We start from the raw sequence: 21,922 nt of genomic DNA, 5'->3' as shown, positions 1-21,922 counted from the left end.
GCACAAGGTGGCAGCCAAAGCTGGCATCCTCCCACACTCACCACAGTGGCAGAAGCCAGAGTAGCCCAGCAGCCCACTCCTCTCTGCCTTGTCCCACCCACTCCCAGCCTTGCTGCTGCATCAGATCTTCTGTAATCCCCTGGGCCAACCAGCAACCCACGCCTAGTACAGTTGAGGTGGCCACTGCGGGGACTCCCAAAGCCTGGGGTGGCCACCCCAAACCATGCAGTGGACAGGACAGCTCTGCTTCCTACACATTTGTTTTCACCCCTGTGTTATCTTGAGCAAGTTATTTACCCTCTCTGTGCCTCCCTTCTCCATCTGTACAATGGGGATAATAATGCTTGCTCACCTCACAAGGGAATGGTGAGAGTCAATACACTGTGAGATGGTGAACTGCTTTAATACCTACTGATGAAAAGCATTATGTAAGAAATAAAAAGCAGTCCTCTAGCACCTTCGAGACTAACAAAGGTATGTATTAGGTAATGAGCTGTCATGGGTAAGACCCAGTTCCTCCAAAGCTCATTAACTAATGAGTTCATTTGTTTTTCTTGAAGGTGCTACACGACTGCTTGTTAATTGTGAAGTTACAGACTAACATGGCTACCCCCTGAGTCTATGTAAGAAATAGGCATTATTATTAGCCAGGCATCTCTATTCCTTACTGTATATACTTCCCTTTCTTCACCATTAAAAATGAATGGCTTTTCTTATCCTCCTTGACTACAGAGGTGATTCTGTCATTTATGTTCTCTACCCCTTTCAGTATACCCCGCATCCGCACTGCCCTACTGCTGGGTAATTTACACACCCTCTGAATGAGCAGCAGTGGGTTGTGCTGCTAAGTGCCTGCAGAGCAGCATTGTTGTTCGAGCACTCTGGAATGTTTTTCACTCTTCTACATGCTGCGCTCCGCAGGCACAGGGAGAGAGAGAGTTCCTGCTCATTGCATGATGGCTCTTTCCTTCTGCCTGCCTGAGACCCCACACCCTCTTACCATGCATGCCCCATTGGCAGCATCCACCAGGACTGAGGCAGGTGCTCTTTGTTTTCCTACAATAAAGAGCCATGTCTGCAAGGTTATGCGGGGCGCACCATTCTCATTGGGCCTCTGCAAGAGCCATAATCTTCAAAGAGCAGCCTCTGGGGGTTAAAGGTATTCTGGGATTTATGATTTCCCTGTTACAGTGTAGCCAGAGCATACAGTACATGTCCAAATGGAGATGTCTCTGCTCTCTTCAGGAACTGCAGTCAATATTGTGCAAATGCATAATGCAGTTTGGCTCAGGTATCTGTTGTTTATACAGCAAGTACATGGTCTTATCTTTGACAAAAGCAGGTTGCCTTCATTTAATCTTTGAAAATACTTGGAAAAGTCACTGTATTTTCTTTACAAATTTGTAAATGACAAACTTTGCATTTTAATGGCACCTTTCATTATTAAATCTCAAACTACTTTGTACATTTTAATGAGCTGAGCCACTGAAGATCCATTAAGAAGGTAAATATGATTATCCCCAACTTATCATGCAAATATGGCGTACGGCAATAGTCAAGGGCAGTACCAATTGAGTTTGCCAAGGTCAAAAAGTGAAACCTAGCAGGGCTGAAAATTAAACCAAGGAATCCTGCGTCTAGGTCCCATGCTACGCACAGAATTTCAGTGCTCTCCTCGAGCTGGGAACGTAAACCAAAAGTCCTGACTCCAAACTTGACTATTCTCACTATAAATTAACACTTTCTCCTTTCTGCAAAAGGAACATTCATGGAAAGAAGAAATATTTGTTCAAAAAATGACTCGCTTGGTCAGTCATTCTCAGCAAGGGGACAGAGTAAAATTCCAAATCCCACTCCCAGTTTTACTTAAAATCCCAACTTGCAGTATTCTATGGCAATCACCTCTAGTGCTGCTGTGTTGCTAATGTGAGCTGTAGCATTTGAAACTATTAATATGGAGCGCAGTAAGGCGTCTATTATGGCAGCCTGTCTACCAATCCTCACTGAAACACCTGGATCAAAACAGAAAGAAGAGCCATTTTTTCAAATTTGTTAAAAAAATCAATAATTCTAAAGCTGCAGTTCGTCAAACAATAGTTTTTGTAACCCCTGTTTTAAGAACAGTGTACAGGCATATCCCACAATCCACTGAACACATTACAGGGAGAGTTATCCAGTGTTTGGAGATCTCATATTGTTTGCTATTTAGATATGAGTTGTTCATTGTTTGGCTTTTAGATGTTCACCAAAATATCAAAAATAATTAGGGGAATTTTTTTTTACTTTGTGGTTAGCTTTGAGTGCCACAAAGAAATCCTTAAAGAGCTGTACCGGGCTCCAGAGCCACATGTTGCTGACCCCTGACCTGGATGAACAGACAAGCCCTTCAATGTCAACAACATTGTGTTTGTAGACCAAATGAGAATTGAGTTCCACAACTGAGTATGCCCTCCACAAAGTTCAGCTCTGAGGACTGTTAGAGCACTCTGGCTGGTCTCAGCTATTGGCGTGCCATAACAGAACAGCCCTTGATAAGGAGAGAGGCAATGCTGCAAACCACTTCATGCAATCCTGGGCCTGTTTTCAAACTCATGTGAGCCCATGAATGTCCTTATATTAAAATTATGTGAAATTCTTAATTTCTTCTGTCTCAGAGATGAGCAATCCAAGTTTTGGGTCTGGACACCTCGAAGTTTTGATGAGACGAGGTCCCTATTACAATGGAATCTGCATCTGAACTTCTCCTAAAAGAGATTAACTGTCCCTGAACCAGTAGTGGATCTGGATCCAGATGAGAATTTTTCTTCCCTGACCCATATCCAGTTTCCATGGGAAACAAAGTCAAGCTTGGCGGGTTTGACTGTTCCTTTGAAATTGTGCAGTTAGATTGAGCTCAATCTCAGCAAAGCTTAGAGATGTGCTTCCACTGGAACTGAAACAAAAGGGATGGGCCTTATTTGTGTGCTGTGCCTTGTGCAACCACTTACAGTAGGTAACATGAGTGCAACCTCCCCCATGAGTAGTACTTGACAGTCCTTTTGCAAAGATGTAAACATGGGCACAAGCAGGCAAGGAAGAATTGGGCCCAGTATTGGGCCAAGCTCTGAAAGGCAAATCTGCTACTTTTGTACAGCTCTATTCAATAGCCAAAACCCAGGGAGGGGATTGCATGGTGAAGTATGGCCTAGCACAGGAGATAGCACCCCCAGCACAGGTGTCAAGAATAGCATGTGAGGTGGGAGCTGAGCCATGCTCTCCTCTCCCATGCAGCCAGGAGTTTGTCCAAGCCTGTGGATTAACAAAAGACCAGCTAATGCTACAAACTACCACCTAACAATAAAGCCCTGCATCGTCATTTATTTATTAACAAAGCTGTGGTGGGTAGGACTGTTAAGCTGTGTCTACACGTGCACGCTACTTCGAAGTAGCGGCACTAACTTTGAAATAGCGCCCGTCGCGGCTACATGCGTTGGGCGCTATTTCGAAGTTAACTTCGACGTTAGGCGGTGAGACGTCGAAGTCGCTAACCTCATGAGGGGATCGGAATAGCGCCCTACTTCGACGTTCAACGTCGAAGTAGGGACCGTGTAGACGATCTGCGTCCCGCAACGTCGAAATTGCCGGGTCCTCCATGGCGGCCATCAGCTGGGGGGTTGAGAGATGCTCTCTCTCCAGCCCCTGCGGGGCTCTATGGTCACCGTGGGCAGCAGCCCTTAGCCCAGGGCTTCTGGCTGCTGCTGCCGCAGCTGGGGATCCATGCTGCATGCACAGGGTCTGCAACCAGTTGTCGGCTCTGTGGATCTTGTGTTGTTTAGTGCAACTGTGTCTGGGAGGGGCCCTTTAAGGGAGCGGCTTGCTGTTGAGTCCGCCCTGTGACCCTGTCTGCAGCTGTGCCTGGCACCCTTATTTCGATGTGTGCTACTTTGGCGTGTAGATGTACCCTCGCAGCGCCTATTTCGATGTGGTGCTGCGCAACGTCGAAGTTGAACATCAACGTTGCCAGCCCTGGAGGACGTGTAGACGTTATTCATCGAAATAGCCTATTTCGATGTTGCTACATCGAAATAAGCTACTTCGATGTTGGCTTCACGTGTAGACGTAGCCTTAGTGACTTAAAAAGTATCACCGGCCCTGGGACCTCACACAGAGAACAGAACGTCAAATTTCCGCACTCTGCCTTGGAAAGGTTGCTGACCCCTGTCCTAGCATGTCTGGCAGCTGCAAACGCTCTCTCACGAATAAATGACTAGCACAGCATACACCAAGATGCTCTGCTAAATTAGAGGAGGTTCCTGGTACCCAGAATGCATCTAAGAATCACCAGCCTAAAACCAACCACCACCTCTTTCAGCATCATGCACGGTGGAAATAAAAAACTGCAAAGACCATGGTGTTTCACCTTTGTACTTGAGCCCTGGATCTTTAGTGATCCTGGCCTCCCGCTGAGCCTGCTCAGATACTACAGACAGTGCCGCTCCTCTCTGATAGTTTCACACTTTGTGCTCTTGGCAGCAACACTGTTTAGGAAATTATACCAAACTGGAGACATAACATAGACATTGCAAATAGAACTGTTTACATTCCTGTAGAGAGAGCTGCAGCAAAAACTGCCAGGGCTTCAAGCTCCAGTGAACGTGATACTTGACGCTTGTGAGCTTTAGATTTTTCCCCTCTCTATTTATTTCACTCAACGTAAGCATTACTCATGAGATTTGTGTGCTCTCCGCAAAAGCACCCTACCCCAGGCCATGCCTCTTAGGGTTACAGGTGTGCCCAGCTCAGTATTCCAAGTTCCAACACCCTCCGTGATAGATGGGGCTCAGATCTGTCTTTGCAGCGTGGCTGTGTCTGTTACAGAAATGGAGCCATCCAACCCACATTGCTCTTAAGAAAAAAGCCAGTGGAAGAAGTAATGACCCTACATTTTTTACCTCTCTGTCCAGCTGCATACACCTCCATATCTTTACCCATGATAGCTGTAAGGAGAGGCATGTCATCAGCAGAGCCTCTTTCGACTCAGAGGACATTTCTACGCTCCATCTGTGAATGAGCCTTCCAGCCCAGGCTTTTGCACTAGTGCTCTGAAAAGAGCTGTGTAGGCATTGTGGCTCAGGCTGGCGCTCAGGCTCTGAAGCCTAGGGTGTGCAGGGGGCAGCAGGTTTGCAAAACATTTGGTGTTGCCCACACTTCCCAGAGCTCGCGCCTTTCCCCCGCTCAAACCTCCCCCCTCTTCACCTGCCTAAGGCTCTTGGAGGGAGTTTGGGTGGGTGCCGGGTGCAGGCTTTTGGCTAGGGCAGGGGATTTGCAGGGGTAGGAGATAGGGAGTTTGGGTGCAGGAAGAGTGGAGTGGCTGGTTAACAATACTCAACCACACTGTTTCTGACCCACAAGTATGGAAATCAAACGTCTCTAGCACAGACCTGACTCTGGGCAATGCTAAGCCTCTGTATGTAGTATTCCACCTCCCATTCAGTCATACATGCACTAAAGGGGTTCCAAACACCAGTCTCGTTGTGGTGAACAGCCAGCATTGCATGACAGCTTAGCTCACGCAGAGCTAAATGGGATGCAATGGGCTAAGGTTAGTAAAGATACAGTGTGAGGGCCAGATCCTCAGCTGGTTATCACAGCTACATCGAAATAATTGGAGCTGTGCTGGCTTACGCTAGCTGAGGTTCTGACCTCTGCCCAAGAAATGGGTACAGCTGCCTAGAAAGGACAGGGAATCTGTGCTGTTGCTTGTAGCAATTGAAGTATAAAAATGAATATATAACGTAAAACAATACTGAACCGGAAAGAAACCAGGATCTGTGAAGTTCTGTTTAGAGAAAAACAATTTGAAACATAGAGTCTTGTAATATTCTTTATCCATTTCAGGCTCTAGTGGTGGTTCTATCAATGCATCACATTATTTTTGGATTGCACTAGTTCCCCACTGTTTTTTCCCTTCTCCTATTTCTTTATTTCTTCTAAATTTCACAAACTAGATTTAATGTCTGGAGGCTTCCCCTCCTTCAGTGTCTCAGAAGGGTGAGCAACTGGTCCAATATGCGAAATAAATTTAGGAGAGTTCTGAGTATATCAGATAAGACGAGATGGAGAGTGCACCTTTTCCATGATAGCGGTAGGAGACTTGTTTCGGGAGACTGCTGTGGGCACGTCATTAAGGGTCTGATCCTGGCACACTGAAATCACAGGGGGTTTTACCATTGACTTTGGTGTGCTCAGGATCAGACCCCCAGTATTACCAACACCAAAAAGTCAAAAACACAAGTCGCCCAAAAATCATAATACTGGCCTTAAAAATCATGAGATTTTGAAACATAATGAATAATGTATTCTTTTTATTCACCTTCTAATTTTGAAATGTTAGGGATTACAGGTTCAAACTCTTTTGAAATCCAGAAAGTTAAAATGTACTCTTTGTTCTCTTGTTTTTTAATGAAAGCTAAAATGTTCATAGAATCACCTGACCCCAGCAGCTGGGGCTTTAAAACGCAAGTATCGTGTTTGAGAGTTGGCAAATCTGATACCTTAATCAGTTAATTTGAAAAGCTTCCTGGGAAGGAGGGGATGCTCACAAAAATCTTAATTACATACAGATTATAAAGAGACAGTTTCCAAGGTTAAAAGGCACAAATTGTCTCTTGATATGTGTCTCATGTGTACCACTATTGACAACCTCAAGTCTTTGAAAAGTCATCTCAGGCCCCCTGAAAAATCATATTTTTTGAAAAAAATTGGGGATTCTATTTGCCTTCTTCTATCTGAGGCTTTTTAGGACACTGGGGTCATATTGGCATGATTTCCTTCATGAACCATTGAGGCTAATTTTTTTAAATCAAAGTTGAAATTCTTATGTACTTCCATGACTCCACTGTTCATAAGTGCAGGGACTGGGGATGCTGGGAGAATGGGGAGCTTCAGCAGCACTGGGCTCCTTGCCTAGTGCCCAGGGTCCCAGCTGATAGCTCCATGCACACGGGGCTCTGCTGCTGGCTGCACGCAGAGGGTCTCAGCTGACAGTCCTGTGCTTTGCTCCTGGCCTCAGCCTGGGGCAGTGTTCCCTGTATGCTGAGCATTTGAGTGGCCTCCCAGGAGAGATCTGAATGCCACCCAGCTGGTTAGCAGAGCACTCACAGCTGTCAGAATTTATTTCTTCTGGTGGTGCACATCCACACATGCCTTGGTACATATAAAAATTATTCTGCATGGAGAAGGAAAAATTAGAGATAAGACTGGACAGAGGTAAAGGTGCAGTACCCCCATTCATTAAAATGTTCCAACACCACTGCCAGCAGCTGGCTTTTTAAGCAAAAGAGTACTGATCACAAGACTTAATATAAAAATCACAAAAATTGACAACACTTTTGTATGGTGCTTAGCATTACAGAGGGCCTCTATTTGCTACTCAGTGTGGTAAAACAACTACCACTTATTTGATTGATTGATTGATTGATTGATTGATAGTATAAAGTGCTGCCTCTTACATGCATTTCCGAGTGATTGTGGTGCTCATAAAAGGGTTGAGCTGGAAATGGGGAAGATCCTATCTCCACATCATAGGTGTGCCAGAGTATAAATTTTAAAACACTGAAGATCAGAAGTATATAACTTACAGACTGCAACCAAATTTGTAACCTTGTTGTACTTACATAAAGTAATTTTCTTTTGATTGCCTATTGAGTAAGTCTGATTATTCTTTAAGAGTCACTTTGGAATGGAGCCTGAAGGTACAATATAAAATAATTGAATTGAGTGTAAAGTCCCAGCTGGTAACCTTGTCAGTAATTTGAACAAAGATCTTGTATCTGTAATTTAGAGAGCTGCAGATATGGAGTGGATTCCACTAATATTGACGGAATTTACCCTTCTTCCCCCCCCCACCATTAAGACTTCTATTCTTACCAACAAGCTCATTTTAATTGAATTAACGTACCAGTTGACTGCCACACACTGGAATTAGAACTGTATGGTTGGCTCAGATTTATTTCATGCTATATCACAGTATGAACTTGAGGAATGATTTCCAGGAGACTAATTATCACATTATGCTGAACTGCATCCGTAATTACTACCAATGGGGAGACGGGATTCTTTTTTATCGTTTCTAACCCATTTGTTGCAACATTTTAGCCCCTTAATGAAACTAGAACAAAAAAAACCAGAGCTGTAGTAAAAATCACTTGAAGAGAGATCAAGAAATACTTTGTGTAATGCTGAGATCATGGAGTATAAACGCTCCACCTTTGCTGCTTGGGAAGGATGGGGGAATAGACCGGTTTTGAGTCCCTTTAAGGAATGTCTTCACTGCAGAGTTGCCACAGCCCATCTCCCATCCACACAAACAACCCTCCAGCCTGACTTCTGTGGTGCTTTCATCCCTAGCTACCCAACTTAAGCTCAGCTGCCTCTTTTGTTTTGGCTAGTGACCTAGCCACTGCACTGAGGACAAGGGCTGAAGTGTTAGTCTGTATCTTTGAGAACAACAAGAAGTCCTGTGGCACCTAATAGACTAACAGATATTTTGGAGCATAAGCTTTCATGGGCAAAGACCTGCTTAATCAGATGCATGAGTGGGAGGCAGGTTCCAGATGGTATTTAAAGAGTGGGGCCAGCTCTGGCCCTCCCTTCTCCTGGGACCCCACTCTTTAAATACCTCTCTGGAACCCTCCCCCCATGCATCTGATGAAGCAGGTCTTTGCCCACAAAAGCTTATGCTCCAAAATATCTGTTAGTCTATAAGGTGCCATAGGACTTCTTGTTGTTCTTGAATGCTAATAGTCCTCCAATGCCTTCCCAGTTCCCACAATTTCCCCAGGGGACCAGAAGAACAGACATGCAGAGTTTACTTGGAAAGAACCATAGAGCAGCTCAGCTTACTGCAGCAGTACAAAGAACAATAGGATATGCCTCAAGTCTCCCTGATTTTGAGCTCCTTCAAGGAAGGCCATTGGCATGAGCTAGAACAGCCCTAGAGGTTACTGTATTTTCTTCTGGCTTCCACACTGCTGCCCAGGGCCTGTCCTATAGCCTGGAATACTTATAGCAAAGCACCCCTGATGTGATCTCTTGCCCTGACCGCCTGCCACAGGACTGAGATGGATGGCATACAGCAGTCTTTGATGCAGTTGTGCCACCCATGTGCTGGGAGGATTAACTGGAAAACATTTGTGCTCTTACAGGCCCCTTTGCCTCTCAGTTTGGCACAGAGGGGCCTTAGGAAGGGACATGATATTTCCCAGGGTCTGTCTCTGGGTACTGTTCCATTTGCCATCACTCTCATGCCGCTTAGCTTGTCCCCACCAATTTTAACAACCACCATGCTGACAGCTTGTTTCTCACAGTGCAGAAGGGCTGCATTCAGTGCAGTGAGGGGTGAGGTTTTGTGATGCGCTCCCAGCAAAGGTGGCCCCTCTTCAGCAAGCAGGTGTCAGGGAGATGCAGTAAGTAGTTAGGGCAGAATTAAGATGCAGGGAGGAGGCAGATTCAGTCCCACCATTAGCAGCACTTTGTCACCTGGAAAGGTGCTTCTGCTGCGAACTGCTGGAGGAACTTTCAGGGAAGCAGGAGTTTTGTTGCGGGGGGTTGACGGGAGCAAGGTAAGGCTTCATCAAAGAGGCTTTGGTTCTCTGACTCAAACCTGTGCCTCAGCAGTAGTTGAATTGTGTGTCTAGCAGGGTTATGCCTCCAGGCTGGTGGAGCCGCAGTTAATAATCAGACCTTCCATGCCAAGTTGCTTCCCTCTCTTCTGGGCACAAGGCCCTAGATCAATGGTTCTCAACCAGGGGTACCTGTACCCTTGGGGTACTCAGAGCTCTTCCGGAGGGTACATTCACTCAGTGTTCCTCACCCTTTGTTATGAATAAAAAAGTTGAAATTATTTTATGTTCATCTAATTTTTATTTATCTTTTTTGCACACCCATAATTACGATGGCAACTTTATGACCTATAGGCAATTTCTTCCAACCAACCAGTTACAGTACAGTTGTTGGGGGATAGCTCAGTGGCTAGAGCATTGGTCCTGAGTTCAATCCTTGAGGGCGCCTTTCAAGGGCCTGGAGCAGGTTAGATTTGGGGGAAAAAAATCTTTCAGGGATGGTGATAGGTCTTGCTGTGAGTGCAGGGTACTGGACACAATGACCTCTCAAGATTCCATCCAGTGCTATGAGATATCTGTGAACAAATGTGTTTCAATGGTGGAGAAGAAAACGGTGTGTCTGGAAACTGATGGTAATGGAGGTACCTTTTGTTTTTTAAGTGGGTATGTTATTAAAAAAAAAAAGCTGAGAAACATTGCCCTGAACACCGACTTCAGCGAGCTCCTAGTGACAGAATCACCTGCCTGACCACAGCTTGGCTCCCCATAGTTTAGACTGTTTTCCAAACGAGCTTTGACCTGTCTTCCACCAGTGTCAGCCATAGGTGCTATACCTGGGAATGCAGGAGGTACTGCAGCTCGAAGTGGTTTCCATTATATTCAGGGCTTCCAGCTTTGTTCAATGGCTCTCAGCACCCTCACTGTAAAAACAGTTCCAGCACCTCTGATGTCAACCCCACTGCACCAGTGTTAGCATAGGATTTACATGGTTGTATATTGTTCTTGCTACACCAAAAGAGATCCTAAGTGTTCACAGGAAACAGTCATGAAGATCATCCCTTGGAAGGATCCAAGTTCATCTCTGTCTTTCAGTAGTAGCAAAATGCCCCTGATCTGCATTTTCAAAAAAGACCCTCTCTCATGAAGACATTTTTGGTATAAGTGGTTCTGGAACATATTTACCGTGGAAAACTTTGCACATAACATGAAATTGGGTCCTAACAATTTCTCTATCATGTGGCTTCCTTTCTTAGAGGCTGGTTGTGCAAGGCCCTTACACAAGTGTCCAGAGCTGGAATAGAGCACAGGATGCCTCCCCATCCTTACTCAAACAAGACTCCCATTGGATCCAAAATAAAGACTTCAGGGTGTGACCCATTGTACTTCAGTAGATGACTTTGGTTCCACTCATAGTTCACCACTCTGTGAAATTCTTCCTCAGAAGTCACAGATTGACCTGTGACTGGCCAAGCAAATCCATGTTTTATATCTATTTCCCATATGCTGAAAATGGAGATGACCTCAAATTGGAACAACGGGTTCCAAATTTCATGGATTTCAGGGAAGTTCTGACTCACAGATGGATCTTAGCTCTTTGACATGTGTCTGCTTCTATCAGTGGGCACTCACTGTGCACATCTGAATCCGGATCCTCAGCTGATGTCAACTGGTGTAGCACCTTTAAAATCAGCGAAGCTAGGCTGATTTACATTGTCTGGGGATCTGATCCCTGAACTATAACAAAATTCAGTTTGGATCCCCTGGAGGATCTGAAATGTGTGGAGAAACCAACAGGCCATGCATGCCTGTTTAAAGGATGTTAGGATTTAACGTGACATGTGGATAGGTCTTCACTGTAGTTAACTCAGGCTTTTGCCCAACCTCCCAATGTCAACACACAAACCTTTTCACTTGGATTTGGAGGTGCTTTAAACCCTGGCCACCACACCTGGTGGCAGGGTCCACTTGAATTCAGGCTGGGAGCTGCACACTTTGCAGTGAGGACACAGACTACATCATTTGAGTGCTGGTAATCCTTCAATACCTTTCCACAATTCCTCACCAGGGACAAAATTGGGAAAGAATCGTAGAGCAGTTCCCCCAAGTCATTGCCACATAGGGAAGTACAGAAACTGTGAGGACACAGCAACACAAGTAGGGCTTGTCAAGGAGGTTGCACACATCCAAACTAGGTAAACCAGGGTGCTCAGACCCAGAAGCCAATCATCTGGACTCTGCAATTAAGATAGATCCCATTTGGTGACACAAGACAGCATGAGCTGTAATGGACAAACCCTAAACCTCATGCTATGTGCAGAGTTACTTCTGTCTAATGTGTGAGATGATTTTACATGCTTTGGTTACAATGATGTAGATGCCCTTGATTCAATTTTAACCTGGCTTATTTCCATTAAGTTGATTAGGCTCGAGGTTAGCCTAACTAGGAAAAAAATAATATTAAATCAAAATGAGTGCTCTGCACAGAGGCTTGTCCTCATTAAATCCATGTAGTTAAACGAAATAGGAGCAAATGTGTGTGTAGACGAAGCCTTAGCCAGAGAGAACCAGCATTGGAGCAGCCACAATAATCTTTGTATTCATTGCAGACTAGTCCTGTCCCTTCCTACCTCACAGAGTCCCCCATCTAGTAAAATGTTTGTTCATAATAATATTTGGCTCTTATTTAGCACTTTTTATCACAATGCATCACAAAGGAGCATGTGTCATTATCCCCCTTTCTCAGGTGGGAAAACTAGAGCAGATAGGGGACTTGGCATGCAGAAGGTCATACAAGCAATTAGAGAATTCATTTCCCAGAGGGGCTTCAGGCAGGCATTGTAAAGGTCAGAACAGAACAGTGCAGATAGAACAATGGGAAGAGGGTCACCATTGTCATATTACAGTGCCTTTGGCAAGGTTGTTCTGACTGCCATATGATGCAGCTTGGGGCATTTCCTTCCCTTTCAGATACTCAGTGATCACATAAATTATGATATGCTTTGATTCAAATCACCTGATTGCAAAACAGCTCGGTGAAGAATCCAAATGTAATCCTATTTTGGGGCATTAAAAAGATGTGTAATTTATTTTGCTTTGATTAAATCCCATATTTAGTTAGAAATATCGAATTATCTTTTTTTATTTAGGGCATTTTTTTTTTATTTCAGAAGCAGTTTATGGAGGGGTAAGGAATCCAAACATGGAAATTAACCATGTGTGAATGTCAGGATAAATGGTATGTTACTATGGCATTTTGGATGCCTTCTTATTTACTAAGCTTTTCGACCCTGTGTGTTGCTAAGATGCACAAAACAATAGGCTGTCCTAGACTTGCAATAATAAGGTCAATGTGCAAAGCAAATGGGATGTAATTTTCCATTAATGGAATGTGTTCTGCTTAGGGAGGTCAGATTCAAATATACATTTTCTTTTTCATTTTTCTGCAGTACAATTTTAAAGAAACTCCCTTTGCTCAATATTGGAGATTAGCTATTCCTCCCTAATTCACTGCTTTGCTTTCATAAAGGGTGGATTTGCCAATTCAGACATGATAAAACATGCACATACACATACACACACAAATCTTACTTATTAATGCATTTCTGTTTTGTACACTCCTTGGACAACTGCCATGATCTTCAGCTAGTGACGCCAACACCTTGATTTACTGTCTCCTAGCAGCCATGTCTCATTTCATGAACCACTTTCAGGAAATGGTGCCAACCATTGCATGATGCTGTTATACCTCCCTCCTCCTTTGATAGCTCCCTTCTCATGCCCCAGCTGGTATTCCTTGGAGCTTTGCCTTTGGTAACCTGCCATATATTCTTTGCAAATATGCCACAGCTATTCACTTTTCCTTCTACAAATGACTCGCATTAGCTTCTATTGTTGCTCTGTGTCACTGTGAATACAGTTCCGTCAACTTGCTGGCTGCGATTATTTTTCTTTAGCAATTTTCCATTTAGATGCATTTCCTCTCAAATGTTATGAAAATATCACTCTATTTGCCCCTTACTTTGAGTTTGTAAAGCTTTTCCCATAGCTAAATATCTCCCATTGGACTAGTTGGAAAGAATGTGTTGGGTTTTTTTTATTTCTTTTTTTCCATCTACAACACATTTTCCCCCTATATATACAGATATGCCTACATCCCTGGGTGAGAATATTATGGGATATCACTGTATATTGGGACAATGGAGTGCATATTGGTACATACTTGTATGGGGCAGTGCAAACGGGGCATATTTGGAGCTGGTATATTGTTGGGGGTTCTCATGCATTTGTGTATAGGTGCCTATCTGCAGGGGATGTGCAAGGTGTAAGTATGTGCATACTAGGGGTTGGTGAACATATTCTCATCTCCTAATGGTTTCACACCCCTCTAACCCTACTAACTTAAACTGGTGTAACAGTAATAAATAAATAGTCACTCCATTAAATACCAGGAAGTTGGTCTGCATAGAAATACAGTGGCAAGTCAAAATGCCCTCACACTTGAATGAGGACAGAATCAAGCTTTCAGAATCCTGGTTCAGATCAGCTAAGCGTCCATGACTTTGGATTTTGAGATGATTTATGAATGTACAAAGCTAGCCTGGAAATCTCATAGTTTGCATAATATCCCCATTTTTAAATCAAGATACACAGAAATACCCAGAGATCCTCCTTTCTCCTGGATTTATGCATTTCCTAGCCAACAACCAGAAGCAAGAAAGGGCACATCCACTGTGACACCCAGCCATTTCACAGCCTGAAAACAGTGGGACAATGGAGCCTGAATGAGCCCAGGGCCAAAGGCCAGGGTCAGCTGGAATTATTGTCTGCATCTAAGGGCCCAGGAGAATTAGGAGGACTTTTGAAAGACCCAAGGGAAAGAGCTATAGAAGATGCTGTAGTCAATGAGAAGAAGGAACGTGTCCAGTATTGCCAGTAAGCTGTATGCTTGTGCAGCCACTCAGGAGAGATTCAAATGGAGCTCTGCTGGACAGCTAGGTTTGCGTTTCTCCTGGTGGTACAAATTCACACATGCTTCTATGCACATAAAAATTATTCTTCACATGGATGGAAAAATTAGAGGAAACATTGAACATGGCACGCCCTGATACAGGGAAGGATGCAGTATTTACAGCCCTGACTATAAGGCTAGTGGACATTGAAATATGTGTCTTAGTTGGAGGGTGAAGTCACCAAAGCAGGCCAGAGGGCATTGGCAGCTGAGCAGAATTGTGAAAGATGACCATGAGAGTGAGACAAAACTGTTGTAATGCCCCATCACATTGGGAGGGGGGCCCTGTGACAGTGAGCTTTGCTACATTACTATTGTTTGTGAAACACCTCTAACTGAATGGAAGTCCAGCTGGAGTAAGGACTGCAGAATATGATGTACATTGTCTAATTTCTTATTTTACCCTGAATTCTGCTAATTTCAGGTTTAGAATTGGGCACTGGGATATTGTTAGATATAATGGTTACCTCTGAGGAACTGGGTGAAATCCAGAACCTCTTGTTGTTGGATTGAAGAAACATACCTACATACCTAGAATTGATTACTGTGATCTTGTAGTCAGACCTCAGGAATAACACCAGCCATAGCAGTTCATCTAGTAATTCCATCAGTGGAAGATGTTAACTTGCTGGGGCTTTTTTTCTTTAAGGTTTGATCCGTAGCAACACAGCCAGTTTTATAGAGGCTAAGTCTCTCATGAGACAGTTGGAGAGGTGAATTCCATGTAGCAAAGGACTCACAGGATTTCACTTAGTCTTCAGGAAACAGATGAAAGCTGCATTGCATAGAACATTGTTTCCTGTGCTGTAGGCTGTCTGAGGTCTGCCAGAAACGCCTGAGCTTTTCTGCTCGCAACAGTAAATGTAGAAAACAAACCCCACCCCAGTGTATGCTCTCAGGCAGTAAATCTAGGGATGGTTCTGCTGGTAATATAAGACTTGGGAGAGTGAAACTTGACTGGAATGTATCTTTTACCCAGTAAGAGTCAACAGGTATTGTGTGTGCTGTACGCTGTAGTTTGGGTGCAGCTTATTGACAGACACAGTGTTTCGGGTCCCTTGTTGATTTAAAACAATCATATTATACAATCATGTAATTTGGGAGGGAGAAAAATTAGTTTGCTGTTCAGGAACTGGGCTGGGACTCATGAGTTCTGAGTTCAGTTCCCAACTCTATCACGGACTTCCTATGTGAGCACTAGTACTGAATCAATCCAGGACAGCAAAGGGGCCTGTTTTCAGATTCTGTTCAGACAATGCCAAACACAATGGAAAGCTTGTGAGAAATGCTGGTGTTGACAGACTGGCGGAAATAATGTGAAATCAGTGGATCAGGTGAGAGTTCTGCCGTTCAGGGGCCCCATCATGGCGGAGCAGTGTCCCTGAGAACCAGATGCTGGTGCCAAACACTGCATTTATAGCTTAACCCTTTGGCAGATGTCACATATGAACTCCCACCACAGGCCCACCGACAGGAGGAGGGGAGAAAGGGTGGTTGCCCAGGGGCCTGGCATTTCAAAGGAACCAAGAGCTTAGGCTGCCAGTGCTGTACTTTGGCAGTGGCCAGAGCTCTGGGCACCTTTGAAGTGCCTCAGCAGCGCTGCTGCACCACTCCACGCAGCTCTAAGAGAAGAGAGTGGCCAGCACTGCAATTTGAGGAGCGCCACAGGCTGACTATCCTAGGCCCCACCCCTTCTGCCCTTGGCCCTGCCCCTCCTGTAGGTGCAGAGCTGGGCCCCCCTCCCACCTAGCCCTGTGGCCCACAGAGGCTGTCAGCTCTGCTGCCCCAGCAAGAGCAAACTGTGTGGCCAATCTCAGAAATTAACTTGCATCAACTCGTGGTGAGTAGCTTGTACTGCTGAGCTACTTTTCAGGGTATTTGGATGTGCAAAACATAAGACCACTGAATACAAATACAATAATTACAATGAAATCACCCCTGTAGAAACTCCTTTAGTGCAACTTTTCCATCACATACTTGCCTGTTAGGCTGATCGGGGAGAGAGATGTTGGGGCAGTTATTAGGGCACCCAGAGCTGATGCAGCCAGAGAGAACACACAATATTTGCTCGACCACATGCCCAGGCAGAACTGCTCACTGTTAGTCATAATTGTGTGCAGCTCACACTAAAGAACGAAAGATGCCGCCTTACTCTAAACCAATACAGATCACTCTTTAACACAGATAGCACTTTGGAGGTTCATGTATTTTCAATTACTGTGACATCCTCAGGGCTCATCTGTTTACTCACTTGTCTCCGCATCTCCCAGCAATCAATAGGACAAAAGGAACGAACATGTTGCCTGTTTCTTTTTCAGAAGTTTCAATGGTCTGTTCCAAATTAACTTCAACCACTGAGTGGGTGTGCTCTCCGTAGCTGGGCTGTCTTTGTGGTCTTACTGACTAGCATTGAATGCCTTGGTTTGTGAAGGGAATGAGGCAAGAAAATGATCTACCTCTTCCTCCTCCAATTCCCCAATTCCTCCTGTTTTGTACCTGTCCCTCCTTCAGTTGCACTCTCACTCCTGATTCAGCCCTGTCCTATACTGTCTTGTAATGTGATTGCATTTCTGATAATTACCCAGAGATCCGATTCGCCTCTCAAACCAGTTCTACCCTAGGGCTACGTTATTGACATCCACTACAAGCGGATTCCACCCAATGTGTCTCAGTGTCACAGAAGCTGACAGCACCTTGGCCTTTGTCATCACCACTCAGCCCTGCCAGGGACATTTGATCCTCACTTATCAACACTTTGTTAGGAATAGGCAATGCAACAGCATCCACCAGCAAGGCATTTGGGTTTGTAATAAACTGCTTTGTTCTGATTGTAGATTATGTCCCTTTGGCTGCGACCACGTGCGACTAGTTGCTATCAATCTCTGGACATTTTTGAGCTTTACAATATGAAATTTAGGAGCACAGGAGATACAAAGTAGCATCTCTGCTTCTTACCCCCTGTCAAAGCAAGAACTAGGGAGAGTTCATTTGTTCAACAAAGTCTCTGGGCTCCTCTTCAGTTTAAATGCTGCTTGCTCTAATGTAGTCTCCCTCCTCATTCAGTCTTCTCCCTCAGGCTTTTAATGGCTGCATGAAAAGATGGTTTTGACAGGTGGCACTGACATGAGAGATCTATTTCACTCTCACATTAATTTTTTGTGTGCAAACTTTACTGTTGAAAGAAACTACATTGGCATTTCTAAAGCCCAAAGGCCTCTACCTGCAGAAGATCCCAGCTCAGACAAGGACAGTGTGCATTTCCCTATGCTGCCTCTTCTTATTTGCTCTGCTGAGGAGTAAATGGGGCAGAGAACAGGGTAGGAATGAAAAAGTAGTTCACTCTCTGTAGCCCATTCATTGAAAAGTTTGTGCTTGTGCATGCAGTGTAGGAACCACTCCTGCTCAAGCCCCATGAGCTTCCATTGATCACAGGCTGTATTCATTGGTGACTGTCACTCTCCGAGGTGAAGGAGGGACTACACTGGCAGCTAATGCTATAAAATAACATGAATAAGAGAGGGCAGATTTTACCAGATCCAGAGTCACAGCCAGTTTTATGCAGAGGTGGAAAAAGTAGCCAAAAAGTTACTTAAGTAAAAGTGCAGCTGCTTTCACTTCTGGATACTTGAGTACAGTCAAGATGTGAAATACTTGTGTGTATTTTTATGCAAGTCTTTTTCCAGGGGGACACCGCTGACTCATACTAAGTACATTCTCTCCCTGCACCCCACCCCCAGCAGCTGTCCTTTTACCCAAATAATTTCTTGGGTACTTTTTCCATCTCTGCTTTTATGTTTAATTCATTTTAATCAATTAACCTGTTGCTTTCCTAAAACTCTTCTAGGGATTGTTGTGCCCCAGTTAGTGCTGGCAGATAGGTAGACCAGATGCTCCCAGAGCTTACATTGATTCTGTTTCTGACCGTTTCCAGCACTAGTTTACACCAGTGGTGGTGGAAATGAAAACATTATCAGACTCTAATTGTTCAAATCAAGATCTGAGACCTTCCCTTGAGTCTCTGCAGTTCAGCCCCTGCCTGGTGCCAGTGACAGCAGGCAGAATGGAACAAACCAGGCTCTCAGTTACTTGGAAAACTGCCTCTCTTTGCCTGAGCAAATCCTTTAAGAAGTTAAAACTTTTTGATTGGATGCTGTTGACCCTAGAGCAGAAAATGTGTGGAATTATCTGGAGTGACACTGCCATCACATGATATGGGAATGTGGCTCATAAGGCCAGGTATAAAACCATTATACTGACCCTGGACGTGCCTAATGAATCTATTGGTCTGATTCTGAACTCCCTTACATCGGTATAGGTCAGGATTAACTCCACAGAAGTCAGTAGGGTTTTGCTAGTGTGCAACCCATGCATATGAGCACAGAATCAGGCCACTTTGAGTAGTAGAGTCGTGTACTCACCATACAGTGTAGTTCTCACCAACAGGTCCTTCCAGTATGACAAGCTAGTTGCTCACTGAGCAACATGGCAAATAGTACAGCCAGCAAAATAATCACTGCAGAAGGCTCCAGGGGTCAGACTTTCATGGAGCTCACCCATTTACATCCGACCTTCCCCATGTATTCTAGGGACCCAAGCTCTGAGCTACATCCGTTATGTAGGAGGGGTTGGATCAGGCATAGAAATGAGGCTAAAGAGGAGAGAGGAATAAACCTCTTCCTACGACAGGTAAGTGCCATAAGTGAACGTCAAAAAGTTCAAACAGTTTCAGTTGAGGAATATCAGGAACTCGTAAGAATTACCCATAGACCTTGGGTCTGGCCTGGAAAATTGGTGGGAACCAATGTTCTCTTCAGATTCCTGGTGCTGCATTTCCAGCCTGAAGCCGTGTTGGAAATGGCAGAAGAGCTTTTCTCATGTTATGTCACTGCTGAGGGCTTAGTGCAAGGCAGCTGAAGTCAGTGGAAAAACGCCTATTGATTTCAGTGGGTTTTGGAACAAAAAAAGCGACCACATCCAAACCAGGAAGTGTGAGGGACAACTGATGAGAACAAACGTTGAGCAAACATTCTGGAACTTCCAAGACAAATTTGGTTCAAGTTAGAGTCTTTGGGTGAAGGGTCAGTTAAGGTTCCAGAATCCTTCTTCCCATCCTTTAGAAAAAAGAAGACTAGGATAAAAACAATCAGTGTGTTCATTAGAACTGGCTTTCCACAGTGTAGGTTCACTTTGTCTGACCTAGATTTTGTTTCTTTTTAAAAAAAGCTTCCAAGTTTTTTACAGTGTTTTTGAAAGGTAACCAAAAGTTGTTCCTGTCTGACAGCTGTTCGATGACCTGTGTGAAATGAGTTTCTTGGCTCTCAGTCCATTTCTAAGTAGATGGGCATCTATGTTGCAAAAACCTCTTGATCAGACAGTCCCACCAGAGTCCAGGGATCAAAAATTCCTGGAGACAGAATGACTATGTGGCTACTGGTGGTTGGACACAAGGCATGTTGGCTGAGCAGTGAAGGGGAAGCTTATTTTCTGGGGACAAAGTGAGAACTCATTACTGCCCAGCTGGCATCGTTCACCATTGCAGTGTCCCCTTTTTTAAAAAGCAGTCCTTTTGCCTTCCTCAGTCTCCATGGCACAGTGTATCATGCCCTGGTCTCCAGGCTTTCATGGTGACACAGCTGGATGCCCGACAGCTTGTGGAGGCAAGCATGGGACTTATCTCTTTTCCCTAGTTTGGGTCCTAACAGATTTCCCGGTCCAACAGCAATGCATCCTGGTACTTTGGCATCTGCAAATACCCAGGAACTTGGTGTCTTCCTTTCCTGCTCTGTTCTGATATTCTTGCTTTGGCACACAAAAAATGCCAACAGATGCCATCGAGTGTAAAGAGACAGGTGGTGTCAATGCGTCAGAGGAGGGACTTCCTCCAGAAAGATGGCACTTGCTGAGCCATGTAGGCTGCCCATGCAAATTCGTAGCGTGTGACAGCTCTCTCTTTGTGAGACTGTTCTCTTGTCCTTGGGAGCAGGCAAAATGCCATCCCCCAAGCCAAGACTGCTATAGATACATTTCTTTTTGAAGAGATTTTATTTCATAGATTTAGAAATGAGGCACCACATTAGGAGTCAGCACAGTACAGTGGGTTAGGTAGCAGTCTGAGAGCTAGCTGACCAAGGGTCTGTTTCCAGATCTGCCACTGACCTGCTCAATGACCTTGGGCAAGTCACTTCACTTCAGTACATGAGTTTCCCATCTGTCAAAATGGACGTGAAGCTTGCCAGACTTTGCAAAGCCTTTTGAGTTTTGCCATTGAAGAAGCATTTTACTGCACTGAAGCTACTGTAGAAAAATAAATGCTAAATTCAGAAACTCTGGTCAAAAAAGAAGAAGGTCGCACACTTTGTAGCTTCTGCATGCAGCCAGCTCTCCTTTTTGTCTTCTGTTGTCCCCACAAGTTCCACACCATGCTCCTCTATTTCAGGAACACCCCCCCACACACACCAGGGGCTCTATGTGCCCCTACATAGCAAAGTCCTCTGTCCTATCTTCTCTCATCAAGCTAGAGGCTCTCTGTGTCCCCGCTGTCTGTCTTCCCCCAGACCTCTGTCCCATGTCCTTCCCCCTCATACTAGCATAGATCCCTGCCCTCTCATTCTCCCCCACCCAACTCTTATTGCTTTCTGTTTGATGTCATTCACTGTCAATGTAGGAGGATCAGAATCTGTCCCAGCTGCCTGCGTAATGTTCAACTTGTTTGAATGGTTGCACACAGTGACAAGTGCAATCTTACCTGGTCACAGATTCTTCTCCTAATTTCTAATTTTTATTATTTTTTTCCAAATACAACCAATACACCAAAATACCATAGTACACAAAGTAAATTAAGTGGGTTCTGATAAAGGGAAGGAAGGGTCTGTGCTAATCAGAAACCTTTGAAATGTCAGTCCAAATTGCTTTGAAACTTTGGAGTATTCCCTTTCTGCGGAATTCTATCATTCATTAGCTGTGAGGCAGGGGCAATGTGTGGGGGGTGCACCAGGGATCATGTGCACACCCAGGGCCCCTCCCACGCTCTCACTCTCAGCTGCACCATTTCCAGTGAGTGTGGGGCCAGTCCCAACCCTCCCCCAGAGCAGTGCAGCCTGAGAGCAGCGCAAACTAGAGCAGCTCACGCTGCTGTAAGGACACACTGCTCTGGGTGTGGGAAGAGACCACCCCCGCGCTCACTAGAACAATACTGCACGTCTGGAGGAAGGGCAGGGAGGTCTGGGACAGGGTCAGGGAAGGGCAGGTGTGGGGATGAGGAGGTGCAAGATGGGGTGAGGCAGGTGCAGAGGAAGGGTAGGGTAGGGGCAGA

This window comes from Carettochelys insculpta, chromosome 23 (assembly GCF_033958435.1).
Source record: "Carettochelys insculpta isolate YL-2023 chromosome 23, ASM3395843v1, whole genome shotgun sequence".
Lineage (NCBI taxonomy): Eukaryota > Metazoa > Chordata > Testudines > Carettochelyidae > Carettochelys > Carettochelys insculpta.
The sequence above is the reverse complement of the archived record's forward strand: the minus strand, read 5'-3'. Positions refer to the sequence as shown.